The sequence below is a fragment of the Sciurus carolinensis genome, chromosome X (genome assembly GCF_902686445.1).
Source record: "Sciurus carolinensis chromosome X, mSciCar1.2, whole genome shotgun sequence".
NCBI classification, from domain to species: domain Eukaryota; kingdom Metazoa; phylum Chordata; class Mammalia; order Rodentia; family Sciuridae; genus Sciurus; species Sciurus carolinensis.
Genome location: NC_062232.1, coordinates 113488044 through 113504493, shown reverse-complemented (window position 1 = coordinate 113504493; position 16450 = coordinate 113488044). Strand labels below are relative to the sequence as shown.

Here is a 16450-nt window from a genome sequence, read left to right as displayed (position 1 = left end):
AAATACAGTGTTTAAAAGTCTATCTCTTTTATTCTTCTTGATAATTGTTTTCTGCTCCATATCCCAAAAGTCCATTCTCTGTATCTAATGGCAAATCAGGTTTTGAGTTAAAAGGTATCAGGAACACAAAGAAATCATAGCTAGATTGAAGTTGGGACTGTTTTCCCAAACAAAAGAGAACCTCTCCACATAATTTGTCAAAAATTCAAGAGTATTTGTGGAATTGACAATTTAGAAGGTTCTTGCCAGGGTCACACATATTTTTACTTGCTTTCAATTATATTTTATTTTTTCACATATTATAAGCCTCTATAAATTAGTTTTGAATAAGACAGTGAGATATGTAAATAGGCAAAAATAAGCCTTTATCCTGACTCGGGTCCTAAACCCTCAATTTTATTTCAGTTTTCAAAAAGTAAATGGACTACTTTATTTTAAAAGACTTTCCATTTTGAAATAATTTCATATTTGTGAAACTCTTGCAGTTAGCCCGAAGTCCCCACGTATCCTTCCCCTCTGTACCCCAGTTGTTAACCTTGAACCACGTTTGCTTTGTCATTCTATGTGTGCTCATGTGTGGTCTCTGTGTATACCATCCGAGAATAAGGTGTAGATGTGAGACTCCATTACCCTTAAATGCTCACGTATAAATTTCCTAAAGACAAGAACATTCTACATAAACCACATTACAACTATCAAATTCAGGAATTGAACATTGATTCAAAATTGCCATCAAATCTGTAGGCCCATTCCAATTTGCCTATGTTCCCATAGTTTTTTAAGAAAAGAAGAAACAATTTTTTCTTGACCAGGATTTAATCTAGACTTCTGTATTACACTTGGTCATCATCATGTCTTTACTGTCCATCAATCTGGAAGTCCCTCAGTCTTTCCCTGTCTTTTGTCAACTTCAAATTTTTGAAAAGTGCTTGTCAGTTATTTTGTAAAATGTTCATTGGTTTGGGTTTGACTGTTGTTTCCTCATGATTAAATTCAGGTTTTGCATTGTGGACAGAAATACCATGGAAGTGATGCTGTGTTCTCAATATGTCATTTTAGGACGTACATGGTGTCACTTTTTTCTGTTCCTATGCTGTTCACATTGATCCCTGGTTAAGGTGGTGTCTACCATGTTTCTGCACTATATAGTTCTGTCTTGTGTAACTCCATTTACTGATAATGAGAAACCTGGTTCCTTTTATCCTCAATGTAATTCCTCCTCTATTCTATATGTCACCAGTTTCCTACCTGCCAGCCACCATCCAGACTGCCTCCTTGGCCCCAACCATCTCCTTGGAACTCACCCTGTTACCCCACTGCCCTGGCTGCCTCTAAGGAAGAAAGGGAAAGGGGAGAAGGTCTAAATTTTTCATCTTAAATACACCTGCTTCACACCCACCTCTAAGCTCCTTTTCCTCTGATTACAGCTCAAGAATTTCTTTTTCTTTTTTGTGGGGCTGGAGATTTGAACCCGGGCTTTGTGCTTGCAAGGCAAGCACTCTAGCAACTGAGCTATATCCCCAATCCCTTAAGAATTTCTTATATGCATTCATTTAACAAATATTTATTGAGCTCTGTACTGGGAACTGTAAATGCAGATTAAGTCCATGCCTTCAGGGAGACCAGCATGGTGGAATAAATAGAAGTACACTAACCATTAGAGGCTCTGATTAGGGCATATTGGGGAGCACAGAGTAAGAGCCTGGGCTGGGGTACTGGAATACTTCCCAGAAGAGGGAACGCTGAAGCTCAATTATGAAGAACTTGGTGGATGTAGGAATCAGGTAGAGGGAAATAAGATACAGGCAAGAAGAGACCAAGGCACAATTAGAGAAATTTAAGTCATTTGGTAATAGGAGAAATGAAGCTGGAAAGGGAAACAGGCCCTGTGGTCTTTTGAGGATTGGGAGTCTAGCTTAAGTGGGTGGAAGCCATGGGTGTCAACTTAAGCAAGGAGAAAGTGAGGTGGTAGAAATCCTAACAAGCATCAACATTTAGGAGTCAGGCTGAAGACGAGAGGGCAGCAAGAGGTGGGAGAAAAAATCTACAAAAAGTGCTAGCTGAGGTGAAACTGAGGAGGGGAGTGGTCTGCCAGTTAGATGTGAACTAAAATTTCTCATCGGATCTGATAATTAGGTCCCTGAGAGACTTTCCTTAGTGTACTTTTAGTGGTTGAGCTGAATTGCAGTGGCCTGATAAACGGGGGTTTAGGAAATTGAGACTGTTAACATATATAGTCTATGTCCAACATCTAACCTCCTTTACCTTTTTTCCCAACACTTGTTCCATTACAATACAAATTCCCATTTTCTCCGGCATTCTCTGTGGCTAACACTGTATCTGAAATGGAATAGTCACTCATAAAATTTTGTTGAAGAATAACCCACACTCTAACCTATAGGGGGAGCTGAAAGAAAATCCCCCAACCTATAAATGGGAGGTGAAAGCATGTCACCCGAACCTATAGAAGGAGCTGAAAGAAAATCACAAGGGAATGTTAACCTATAGGAGAAGCTGAAAGAAAATCTCCCGGGGAAGTATTAACCACACACTCTAACCTCTAGGAGGAGCATCAAGCCTCGTCTTCCAGACATTCCTGAGGAAAACTTGAGTGAGGAGTCTTCATCAAGGAGTTCCACCCCTAGGTAATATTTATTGCTATATACCTAATATTTACCTTCTATCTGGGGCACGTGATACTAGCTTTCCATTTATGATAGTGATATGATGTTTTCTGTTTAGCAGATTACACTTTTAAGACCTATATTAAAAAATAGACATAGCAAAGAAAAAGTTCAAGCATCTTAAATGGACAGTATGAGTGACAGATAATGACCAAAATCCTTAGAAGTAAAATATATGTAATAACTTGATTCAGGGAATGCTGGAGCCACACTGGTGTATGGGACTGTTGTGAAGAAGTTAAAAGGTGTTGAATCTGTGTGGAATGCTCTTTTGGGGTTCCTCTTGAAGTCTCTCTTTTTGAAATTCTGCTCTTTGCGATAGAGAGGTATGGTACCTCTCCTTTAGCTTTCGAAAAGACACCCCCTCTTGTTTTCAAGGACAAGAGGGAAGTTGGGTGGGGCGCAGGGAAAAAGGGGCCTAAGGAGCCTGTCAGGCCTGGCTTGCTTACTTATATCTCTGGTTAAAGAAAGGAGAGCTAAGGTCAGAATGTACCCCTCAGAGAAAGAAGCTTCTAGTCGTATCCCTGAGGCCTCAGCTAAAGGAATTTGTATCCAGCGTCCCTGGGTTACTACACTGAAATTTGGATTGAAAGCTCAGTGAGGTGTTTATTTGTCGGAGTCTGTCCTTTAGGCGCTTATCTCCCTCCAGAACCTGTGGGGTCCGGGGTTGGAGGAGGAACTCCATAATTGGGTTATGGGTGGAGGGTCAAGAATTCTAGGATTTGTAATCCTGACCATGTGTGTTTCCTCCTCAGAGAACAAAATTAACATTCCATAGTGTTTTCAACCTATTTGCCTTTTACTTAAGAGTGTTTTCTTAATTCATTTTAAATTGTGAAAATGGAATTAGATTATGAATATGAAAAAAAGACTCATGATAAAAAGTTAAACCTCATAGAAGTATTCAAGGTAAAAAGGAATAACTCCTGCTGACCACCTTCTCATGCATGATATGATAGTTTGATTTGGTGTACCTTATTATCTTTTTCTATAAATATGTAACATAATTTAATAGATGAACATGCACATTTTTTTTTTTTTTGGCAGTACTGGGGATAGAACTCAGGGCCTTGTGCTTGCAAGGCAAGCACTCTATCAGCTGAGCTATCTCCCCAGCCCCGAACATGCACATTTTAAAGCTTTTTTTTTTTTTTTTGGTACCAGGGATTGAACACAGGGGTGCTTAACCACTGAGCCACATCCCTAGCCCTTCATTTAAATTATTTTATTTTTTAAAAATTTATTTTATTTATTTTTTTAAATATTTTTTTAGTTGTAGATGTACACAATACCTTTATTTATTTATTTATTTTTATGTGGTGCTGAGGATCGAACCCAGTGCCTCATACGTGCTAGGCAAGCGCTCTACAACTGAGCCACAACCCCAGCCAGCCCTAATTTTTTTAATTTTGAGACAGGGTCTCAGTAAGGTACTTAGGGTATCACTGAGTTGCTGAGACTGGCTTTCAACTTACGATCTTCCTGCATCAGCCTCCCAAGCCACTGGGATACAGGTGTGTGCCACTGCACCTGACTTAAAACATTTTTTTTGTGTGATCAAGCTTGCATTTTATTGTGATAGGACAATTATTACCAATTAAAAAGTTAGAACACACAATAATATTTAATACATCAAATATGTAACTTTTAGACACATGTAAAAGTACTAGAAACATATCACTGACAAATATGTATACAACATTTAAATGGAAAGTTTTTTTCACTCAATTCTTTTTTTTTCTTTTTTTTTTTCACTTTTTTGAGATTGATTCATTTCCTTGTACACAAACGGGGTGCAACTTAAGACGTTTTTGAGTGTGACATACTTATAAAAAATGTACAGCTTGAATTAATCACAAATTGGATGTTATATGGAAAGTTCTGTGTGACCTGGGTGATGTTTACATGAGTTTATTCAATTTGTGCATTCTTAGTGAATGACTTGGAAGTGGGATTAGGGGGGTGCTTAAAGAGTTCCAAAAATGTACTATGTAGACCTGGGATGTTAAATAGGTTTATCCAGCTTGCATTCTTAGTAAATGACTGGAAGTGAACATTAGGGGGCGCTTAAAGAGTTCTGGAATGTTCTGTATAGACCTGGATGATGGTTAAATAGGTTTATTCAGACTGTGGTCATTATTAGAGAATGAGTGACTGGAAGTGAGACTTCAGGATGGAGCTTGGTTTGGTGGTGGCATGCTTATAATCCCAGTGAGTCAGGAGGCTGTGGCAGGAGGATCACAAGTTTGAGACCAGCCTCAGCAACTCAGCAAGATCCTATCTCAAAATAAAAAGGTCTGGGGATACAGCTCAGTGGTAAAGGGCCTCTGAGTTTCAATTCCCAGTAAACCCCCCCCCCCCCCCGCCACAAAAAATAAGTTCAGGAATTTTCCGAGTGGTAAATAGGTTTATTAGTTTATAAGCATCATTAGAGAGAATAACTGCAGAGGGCATTAGGGGGTTCCTTAAGAGTTCTAGATTAAGTTCAGTGATGATTTATGAGTTTATTTTTAGCAGCAGTATAGCACTTATGTAAATATTCCATAATTTAATCTTCAATTGATTGTCATTTAGGTTTTTATTATTTATCAGTATACACAAATAAACATTCCTCTATGGTTATGTGTGCCCTGTAAGTATTTCTCTAGGAGAGATCCTTAGACAGTGATAAATTGCAAGGTCAAAGGGTATGCATTTTACTCATTATTCCTTTTGGAAAGCTAAGACAAGTTCAGTGTAAAAAAATTCTAACAGCAAAAAGGTTATATAGGGAAAATCAGTTTTCTTCCTATCCTTGATCCCCCAGTCCCATCAGATCCTTGGAAGCAACCAGTGTTATCAACTTCTGGCAAGTTCTTATAGAGATGGTCTCTGCATTGCATTTGCACATATACTGCTGAAAGCCATCCTTCCACCCTACCAAGATTGAACCAATTTTATAATCTCACCAATAGGATGTAAATTTCCCATGCTTTCTGAAAGATGATTCAGGGGTTCTGGAAAGACTTGAGAAAAGAACAAATTTCATTCATTCCTTTTTTTTTTTTTTTGTACAGGGATTGAACCCAGGGGCACTCAACCACTGAGCCCCAGCCCTATTTTGTATTTTATTTAGAGACAGGGTCTCACTGAATTGCTTAGTGCCTCGCTTTTGCTGAGCCTGGCTTTGAACTTGTGATCCTCCTGCCTCAGCCTCCCTTGTCCCTGGATTACAGGCATTTGCCACTGCTATTCATTCATTCATGCTTTGGAAATACACTTACATGCTTCAAAATTTGAAAGATACAGAAGGTCTCCCTCCCATCTTTATCCCCCAGCCACAATGACTCCTCTCCCCAAAAGCAATTGTTTTCAGTTCCTTGTGCACCCTTACAGAGAAAGTTTGCATGTGCAAAATTCTATATATTCTCTTTCCCAAAATTTTACACAAATAGTATCATATTTGTTTGAGCCATTACAGCATAACCTCTTCTAACCTTTTCCCCTCAGAATCACAAGTGACGTTAAAATAGCGATTGTTCATTTTTTCTCATGAGACTGTGGGTAAGCTGGGTGGTTCTGCTGTTGAGGGCCAGGCTCAGCTGATGATCATTAACCGATTAGTTGATAAATCATTTGGGGGTTGGTTTGTCTAGAGTGACTTCAGCTTGGATTATCCAGCCTCTACTGTATGGGGTCCTCGGCCTCCAGCAGTCTAGGCAAGCTTGTTCTTGTGTATCAGGGTTCCACAAGAACGAAGCACACAGAAGGCCTCTGGAGGCCTATCGTTTTGTCCAAAGTGAGTCACAAGCTAGCCCAGATTCAAGGATGCCAGGTCTGCAAAGTTACCTTGCAAGATTTTGGGGGGGTTAAGAGAGGGGAAGAACTGGGGCCATTTACTCCTTCAAACACAATAGGTTTATTTCTTTTTCCTGTACCTTACCTTTTTTACCTAATACTAGGTCTTGGAAATGATTTCACATTCGCCCACAAGAGCTGCTTCATTTTTAAAATTCCATTTCATTTTAATAGTCCCCTAATGACTGAAATTTATATTGTTCTCAGGCTTTGTTATTATCCAATAATGTATAATAAGTAGCTTTGGACATATGTCACATAAATTCCTAGAAGCAAAAGTACCATGTCAAAGGGTGTGTGTATTTATAATGTTGGTGATTCCAAATTTAATTTTTTTTTTTGGTGCTGGGGATCGAACCCAGGGCCTGTGCTTACAAGGCAAGCACTCTACAACTGAGCTATTTCCCCAGCCCCTTAATTTAATTTTAATTTTAATTTTTTATCCTTTTAGTTAGAAACTTGTCAAACCTATGTAAAAGTTGAAAGAACAGTACAAATAAGCAACCATATATGCTTCATCAAGCTAAATACTAGTTAATATTTTGCCACAATTTATTCTCTCCCCCATATATATCACAATATAACATTACCATGCTTGTGTGGTATACATATTTCATGTACCATTTGGAAATTAAATTGCAGATCAAGACAGTTGGAATCAAGAGGTTTTTCAACTTGTATTGCCTAAAAAGCAACAGTGTTTACCTACATAATCACAATATTATTAGCATATCCAATAAATTTAAGATGAGAAATTCACAGCCTATATTCATATTTTCCAAATTATCCCAATAATTAATATACTTTTAAAATTTTTTTGGAGGGGTGTACTGAGTATTGAACCCAGAAACGTTCTACCACTGAGCTACAGTCCCAATTCTTTTTATTTTTAGCCATGGTCTCACTGAATTGTCCAGGCAGATCTCTAATTTGTAATCTTCCAGTTTGAGCCTCCCGGTTGCTGGGATTATAAGTGTAGGCCACCATACCCGGCTGTCTCAGTAATTTTGTTTTTGGTACTGGGGATTGAACTCAGGTGTGCTTTACTACTGAGATACATCCCTATCCTTTTTATTTCTTATTTTGAGACCGAGTCTCATTAAGCTGCTGAGGGTCTCACTAATTGCTGAGGCTAGCTTTACACTTGTGATCCTCCTGTCTCAGCCCTCCAAATTACTGGGATTCTAGATGTGCACCCCTGTACCTGGCTATCCAGTAATTTTCTTTATAGCTGTTTCTTCAGTGAGGAGCCCAAACTCAGGATCATAGTCATACAATATATTTACTTACGATGTCTCCAGTTTTATTTCATACAGAACGTGTCCTATTTTTTCTCTCATCTTTCATGAAATATTCATTTTGAAGTGTCTGGGCCAGTTGTCTTGTGTAATGTCCTGTAATTTGGATTTGTCACATCATTTTTCTCATGATCAGAGTCAAGTTAAACATAGTTGGCAAAAATACACATTGGCGATTCTCCTTGCGTCACATCAGAAGGTTAATTTGTCTCACTGGTGGATGCCAAGTGTGATCACTTAGTCAAGGTGGTATTCTCCAGATTTCTCTATTGTAAGGATATCTTTTCTGTCTTTGTAATTCGTAATAAACCAGTATTAAAAAGTTAGTGTTACTGTATAATTGTCCTGTTGCCCAATTACTTTCACCCAATCATTTTACAATCCATTATGGCCCCCTACCTGAACCGTTTTTTAAGATGGAGGCTGCAAAGTTGTATTTTCTTAATTCTGTCATTCATCCACATTTACTAGGTAGCATTTTTCATAAGGAAAATGATCCCCTTTTTCTTTATCACTTCAAATTTATAAAATTATTCAACATTATAACTGATTTAGTGTGCTATAGCACATTGAATGATGTATGGTACATGAATAGACAGATCAATGGAATAAAGCAGAAAGTTCAGAAACAGCCCCAAGTGTATGTGAAAATTTAATATGTAATAAACTTATACCCAAATCATTGTGACACAGATGAACTTTTTTAATGTATGCTATTAGGATAACTAGATAGTCATTTGATTATTTGGTCCCATACTTCACATTTTACCCTGACATAGACTCCAAAATGGACACACATGTAAAAATTAGAATTATACAAATTCTAGGAGAACATGTAAATTAATTCCTTTATAATCTGAGCAATGGGAAAGCCTTTCTAAGTATGACTCCAATCCAGATGCAGAAAAAGAGATGGGTAATTTCAACTACATAAAAATTAAAACCCCTTGCATGGCAAAAAAAAGACAAGCAAAGTCAAAAGAGAAGCAGTCAAACTGAGAGAAAATATTTATGATATATATCCTAAATAAAAGGCTAATGTCCCAAATATATAAGAATTCAAAATCCGTAGGGGGGAAAATGGCCAAAAATCTGAAGAGGAAAATGGACACAACATGAAAATGTCACAGAAGAAAAGTATGCAAATCACATGTAATAAGAGACACGAATGTGTTTTAAACACAGGGCAACCTTGACCATCTGGATCACTCAGGAGGATAGGCCAGTGTCAAGTTAGGTTAGGTTGTCCTGTTAGGCAGTTTCTGGATCTCCCTAGGTATCCCCTTTTATGCCTTTATCCTACTTATAATTATAGTATTTGTTTAGTGCCTTCCTTGAGTATTACATTATCAGATGCACGAAGAGTAACGAAGACTACCTTGTTCATACTAGTCTCCCCTGCTCTGTGCACAAAATAAATGCTCGATTAACACTTGCTGGTTGAAAGGTTTAAATTTCTGGGTCCTTACATTCAATGCAACTTTCCACTTAACAGTTGAATGAATGAATGAACAACATGGAGGCAAGGAGTGGAGTCTAAATTCACATTTTCTTTACTTCCACCTCCCCCTACTCTTTCAATTCTTGTCCAGTTTTCATACCACAATCTCTTTCCTATTTTTCCTTCCTAATTTTGTTTTGTTTCCATTTGTTAACTGAAGTAAAACCTTCAGCAAACATAACATTCATACCTAGATAAAAAATAAGAAAAGTTGCAAATTTTCAAGTGAAATTAGATATTGGCATCTAAATTGCTTGAAAATGTCTTGCTTCTTATCTTTCTATAAGTGCCTTATGTACCAAAGCTAGAACACGGAGAAATAATTATCATTAAAATAATTCCAACATTTGTTTTCTAGTATTGCTAAAACTACTTACTAGGATTTCACTGCAAACCTACAGCATTTCAGCTTTACTTTTGTGAATTAACTTGAAACTCTTTCATAACTTTCTTTAAGAAAATGCATTCTAGGGACCAATAAATGTTTGAAATGGGACATACTTGTGAATTGGGAGACTGCGTGTTTATGAGTACCTATTGACTGGATTTGTTATTGAGCCAGTAAGCAATCATTCTTGTTTTTTTTACCACTAGAAATTCCTGATATGTTTTTCTATTACAACTAATTTTCAACATGTAGAGTAAGCTGATTTTATATGTTGATTTTTTTACATCAGAATTTACATGAGTCACTTGATTTCACAAGCCGGGTAAAAATAGGTTTTTTCCCCAGATGGTCATTATACAAAGGAGCTCTGGTAGTAGATCCTGTTTTCTCTAATACTGTAATTATAAATCGATCCAATATAACCATTACTTTGAAATTTTGCTTAGTTGAAAGGCACTATAGAAAATCACATGTATTAGAACAGAGCACCTTAAATCTGCTACACATCTGTTTTATCCTTATTTCCTGTGCGTATTTGGAGTTTCGGTACCTTGTATAACATTTTATAGGGTTTTTCACCCCTGTGGCTTTGATAACTGTGGAGTACAAATTTGAATTGGGACAACTAAAGGTTTGGGATTAAAATTTAGGTAGCAATCTTTCAGTAACTTATTGCAAATAAGTACTACATGCCCATTGAAGAATATATGAAAAGTAATAGAAGATAGAAAGAAAAGAACAGTTTTAAGTGAAATAAAAATCAACATAATTACACCAGACAGAAACAGCTGTGGTTTATGGGATTTTCTACATAATTAAACTATACTTTATATGCACATTTCCATCTAAAAATCACATAAACATTTGGAGTATTTTTTTTTAAGAAGTACATCGCCATCCAAGGCATTTAAGTTTTGTGGGTTAGCACACTACTAAGATGAATGGTTTGAGAATTCCGAGTCCAGAAATCAAGTACATAGAAGTCCTGTTGCAATTACCTGCAGATGTCAGTGTGGTTCTGAGTGGCAGTCAACAGTTTGTTCCAGGATGTGGTGGGACACTTGAAGTCTAGTTGTGACCCAGTCGTTTATTAAACAAACACCAGTTCCGTTTAGATGAGAAATATGAGCTGCAAGAGCCTTAAGTGTCTGAGATTCTTTTTACAAATTTAATTGTGGACATATTCTCTAATTACACGGTTCACAGAAGATTATGTCCTCTTGTTCCCAGCCCTGATTGTTTGACCAGTCTTTCTTTGATTAGTTCTAGTCCTAGAGAAGCGGAGTTAGTCATTGGATTCATAAATTGAACCTCAACCCAGATAGCAAGTCCGAGGGTTACATTATGAGCTGGTTTGGTGTACTTTCTGCTGTTGTTACATTTAAACACAAAGTTGGAAACTGATAATTCCCTCTCCAAAAGAGCATCATCTATGCCATTTCTTGCTTCTCCTTTCTTTCTACAGGATTCTCTTTCCTCCAGTTTTGCAAGAAGAAAAGTCAGAATGTTCGTTAGGCTAGGAAACTGTCAGAGACTTGCAGTGCCTCATTATGTCAAAACACCGATGTTTCTCGGGCCATGACACAAATCTACCATCTGTTTCATGAGCTCACAAGCTTCCTCTCAACTATAATTTGCTATATATATTGGTACATAAATTGTTGGTAGCTTATGTTACCCAGTAACAGAATCTGTTTGGCAGAGGCTGTGGGAAAGGTGGCTTTGTGGAGGAAGATTTTTCTTTTTCTTTCTAAAAAAGAAAATAGGTTTCTTTATCTCCAAACTTTTCTTCAAATGTAGGAAAGGTGATGAACTAGCCCAAACAATCTGCCTTTTATATTACTTTAATCCAAATTGCCTAGTAAGTTCTCACTTTGGGAGTTATTTTTGCTACGCTGGTTATCTCCGTACATAACCAAGTGCCCTCTTAAATTTGTTTTTCTTTTATAAGCAAACTTCGTACAAATCACTGTGAAAAACTGCCTTGACCTTGTAGCTGTAAAAGATCACAGCGTTTTGGGACATCCCACATCTGTCTAATGTAAATTTCTTCTGTTTTTCCAGTGTTCTTAGTGTCACTTTTTGGGGTTTGGATGTTGAATTTACATTTCAAGAACATTGGTCAGGGCCTGGCGTTCTCTAAGTGTAACAAAATCAAGCATTCTGCACACTGCCTTGTCAGCAGTACTTTAATTTTCATGTAACTGAATGAGCTATATATTTCTACCTACCCACTTTCTTGCCTTTTTTTTTCCCCCTGGGTATCAGGGTTTGAACTCAGGGGCACTCGACCACTGAACCACATCCCCAGCCCTATTTTGTATTTTATTTAGAGGCAGGGTCTCGCTGAGTTGCTTAGGGTTTGCTAAGTTGCTGGGGCTGGCTTTGAGCTGGTGATCCCCCTGCCTCAGCCTCCCTAGCCACTGGGATTACAGGCGTGTGCCACCTCACCCAGCTACTTTTTTGCCTTTCTAATCAGCTGAGCAATGTGTATGCTGAAGGCCTCCCTGCACCAAAAAAAAAAAAAAAGCCAAAGACAGAAAATATTCTGACTTCCCTTCCCATTAGTTATAGACATCATGTGCTGCTAGAGGCTGCAGTGTACTTCATGCATACATTTTGAGAAGGGAAGGTGACTGTTGTCCTGTCACCCTCCTCCATGTAACACCAGCTGTAATTTGCACAGGCTTGTTGCACGATATTGCCTTCGTGAAAGTGACTTGTTTTCCATTATGGTCTATGTCTGTTGCATAGGTCTCTATGAAGAAGCAATGCAGGGGTTACTAACCCACTCCTCACTATGAAACAAAAGGAGAAGAAATGAAAAGAACTTCTATTGCACTGGGGTTGTGGCTCAGTGGTAAAGCACTTGCCTAGGCACTGGGTTTGACCCTCAGCACCGCATAAAATAAATAAATAGAATAAAGGTATTGTGTCCATCTACATCTAAAATAAATAAAAAGAACTTCTATGTCATCCTGAGGTTTTTTTTGTTTGTTTTTTTTTGTTTTGTTTTGTACCAGGGATTGAACCCAGAGGTGCTTAACTACTGAGCCACATTCCCAGCCCTTTTAATTTTTTATTTTGAGACAGGGTCTTGCTAAGTTGCTGGGCCAGCTTTGAATTTGTGATCCTCCTGCCTCAGGCTCCTGAGCCACTGGAATTACAGGCATGTGCCACTTTGCCCAGCTGTCATCCTAAGACTTTAAAATTTGTCATAAGAAAGATTAAGGTAGCCTGGCATGGTGGTGCATGCTATAATCCCAGGGGCTGGGTAGGCTGAGTGAGGAGGATGGAGAGTTCAAATCAGGCTCAGCAACTCAGCAAGACCCTGTCGCTAAATAAAATATTTTAAAAGGGCTGGGATGTGGCTCAGTGGTTAAGTGCCCTTGGGTTCAATCCCTGGTACTAAAAAAAATAAAAAGATTATGGCAGAATTATTATATGAAGAGTTCCTTTGTCCACACCCTCGTGTCTTTCATTTTGTACTTTGTTTCCACCTCCCAAGTCCCCAACTCTTCACATGCGCAGATCTCTTCTCACAGTACAGCCTCTGAGGAACGAACAGTTTGCTTCTTCTAGAATTGGATTGCCCCCACTGTGTTGCAAGAGACATAGGAGTTAGCTGGGATGGGGAGACAGATTCTTTGTGTCCTTGGGGGCATTTATTGATAGTATAAACATCTTTTCTTGGTTGGTACTCTCCCAGAATGCCAGTCATGTAGGTGAGAAATTAGCAGCTTGAGCTCTGAGACCCATTTTTCTTGCTTTTTATTTTTTTCATTATTTCTCAATAATGTTCTTTTGAGACCCGTTTTTATAGAGCAAGTAGATGAAGGCAAATGAGAGAAGGTGAAACCATCAGAGGAGGGCTGGCAGAAGAAGAGCAGAGGATGGATTTGGGGACAGAAGGGAAAAGTAGGATGAAAGATCCTGGAAGAGTGATCAAGGAGGGAAACTTAGTGTCATACTAAACCAGCGCTTCTTCAGCAATGGTGATATGCCAGGAACAGGAAGTGGGTGGAACAAGTCCAAGGAGGAATTTTAGGAGTGTGATGACTGGAAAAAAAAATAGTACAGGATGCCCCTGGCAGTCTTTGATGACTTTATTTCCGTAAAAAAGGTAAGATTGAAAAGGACCAAGAAAGGAATGGCGTACTTAATCTGAAAGTTTGGTGGCAGCTAGAAAGGTGGGAGGGTCCCTTGTAAAATAGTCGACAGTGTTGCTGCTGTCATTGTTGATAATGCATTTGTCTGCCTGACATTGAGTAGACCATGACATAGGAAAGAAGTCAGAGGAGTCCCCTGAGCAGTGCTCAAGCAGAACTTTCTGTGGGGATAGTAATGTTGTCCATTTGCGATGTCCCATGGCTGTTGAAAACACAATGTGGCTAGTGTTATCAAGAAACTGAATTTTTAGTTTAAATTCTTTTCATGTAAGTAGCCACACATGGCTAGTGGCTACTATAATAGGATATCACAGGTCTAGAGGGAGAGGGTACATGTAGGAGTGAGAAAGTTGGAAGGGAGGAAATACAGAGCAGAGTGGGAGATGGTAATTTAGGGAGTAGTCAGAAAAAAAAAAAACTTTATCTGGTGAGGCATGCTTTCACATCTCCAATAGCTAAGGGAGTTCAGATCCATAGCTTCAGTTTTTTAGCAACCAAACTGTCAAATTGGGAGGAAGATGTGGGGGCCTAAGGAGAGAGATTGGAATACTCACAGTATAAGGATCAACTGGGCAGTGGTGGGAGTCAAGCCACAGTTGTCAATATCAATGTGTGGTATGTCAAGTCTAAGGGGCCTGACATGGGCCTAATTTGTACGAGGCCAAATGGATGCAATTCCATAGAAAGTTCCTTTCAGAACCAGGTACAGTGGCATACACCTGTAATTTCAACAGCTCAGGAGGCTGAGGCAGGGGGAATACAAGTTCAAAGCCAACTTGGCAGAACTTAACAAGACCCTGTCTCTAAATAAAATATTAAAAAGACTGGGGAATGTGGCTCAGTGGTTGAGTGTCCCTGGTACCAAAAAAAAGAACTTTCTGAAATAAACAAACTTAAAGGATCTGAAAGAGTTTATTATGCTGTTTAAGCTTAGAAAGTTTATGTTTAAGTATATCCCAGGAACTCTGTTACTCTACCTTAAATATTTCCTGGTGTTTTTTCTGGTAAATTAAGCTTTGATAGTGTACAGTGTATTTGAAGGAATCTCACCAGACAGGTTGGGCCCCTTCTGCCTGGGTGATGTTTGGTTAGCGTGATCTACCAGATTCCAGTGCTAGCTCTCCTCTTGTTCTCAAAGCTTAGGGGCAAGTCACCAACACCCATCTCTGGTCGTGGAGGGTAGAAGTGGAGGGGGGATTTCCTTCTAGCTATAAAAATCAGCACTATATAAACTCAGTGCTATTTTACTAGCACTGTTTCCAGATGTTCTCTGGGTAGGAGGTAGGGGCAGGAGATGCTTATTGCAATATAGACCCTATTTGTAGAGAAGGAAGAAATAAAAGAGATGAGCATATAGGAATGGAAATTGATTTTTCTGAATGTTTCAAAGAATTGTGAAATAAGAGTTTTTTTTTTAACTCCAGGCATTAGACAACAATTTAACATTTTGGTTTTTTTTAATGGAAATATCTTGCTAAGCTTAAAATTTTAACTTCTGAAAAAAGTACATCCTTTGGCTAACTAGATAATCCTGTGGTCATTTCCCTGTAAGGCTTTGATTTCTTGTTTTCATTGCAGTCTAACACTCCTGGAAGAGGCTGATTTGTGTCAAAAGCTCATGATGAACAACCCTGATTAGAACTCTTCCTCTGACGTTAAGATTTAAACTGAAGCTGAGTGCAGTGGAGTATCCCTGTAGTCCCAGCTGCTTGGGAGGCTGAGAAAGGAAGATTGATTGCTTGAGCCCAGAAGTTCAAGACCAGCCTGGGCAACATAGTGAGACTCTGACTCAAAAAAAAAAAAAAATTAAACTGAACCCAATGTTGTCTCATTTAATGTATTCCGGTGGCCAAGGAGAGGGCAACACAACCATTCTTGATAGTTCCAGCTAGGGCTTTAAGGAGAAAGCAAACATGTTGGATCCTCAACTTGCCAATATCAGACCTAGGGAATTGACTTGCCAATTGTTTCATCTGTCAAAAGTGATCAACGCTGGGCACAGTGGCACACGCCTGTAATCCCAGCTGCTCCAGGGACTGCTCCAGGAGGATTTCAGGTTCAAAGCCAGCCTTAGCAACTTAGTGAGACCCTAAGCAACTCTGAGACCCTGTCTCTAAAGAAAAAAAAAAAATTAAAAAGGGCTGGGGATGTGGCTCAATGGTTAAGCGGTCCTGGGTTCAATCCCTAGTGCACATACATGCCAAAAAGTGATCTGCTATAAGGTACCAAGGTGTTTCCCCATTTAAACCTTGAAACTGGGATAATTCAGCCTGTTTGAGTAACCCCAGTAGCTACAACCAAACTAAGTTTCCAAGATTGAATTGCTGAAAATAGAACCTGTTATGACTCTAAAGGATAAGAGAATCTCAGAAATTTGAGACTTTCAGTGCATTCAGGCACTTGTTAAATACCTTCCAAGAAAGCCTAACAGTGGTGATGAGGTGGATCTAGGACAGGTGATTCAAAAGTAGTGTGAGATATTTGTCCAGAAGGGTGACTAGAACCTGTTCCCCAGAAGACAAAAGAGACGTGATAGCTCAGGAAGAACACGGGACCAGTGGCTTGGGTCAGTT

General features: G+C 38.8%; 1 long non-coding RNA gene across 1 annotated transcript; it reads left to right on the top strand.

Annotated features, from left to right (window-relative positions):
- Positions 1-1205: 1205 nt before the first annotated feature.
- On the top strand, positions 1206-15504 carry LOC124972024 (uncharacterized). The gene is made up of 3 exons (XR_007106424.1): positions 1206-1358; positions 2565-2645; positions 15456-15504. It is a non-coding gene; the product is annotated as an uncharacterized LOC124972024 (long non-coding RNA).
- Positions 15505-16450: the final 946 nt, after the last annotated feature.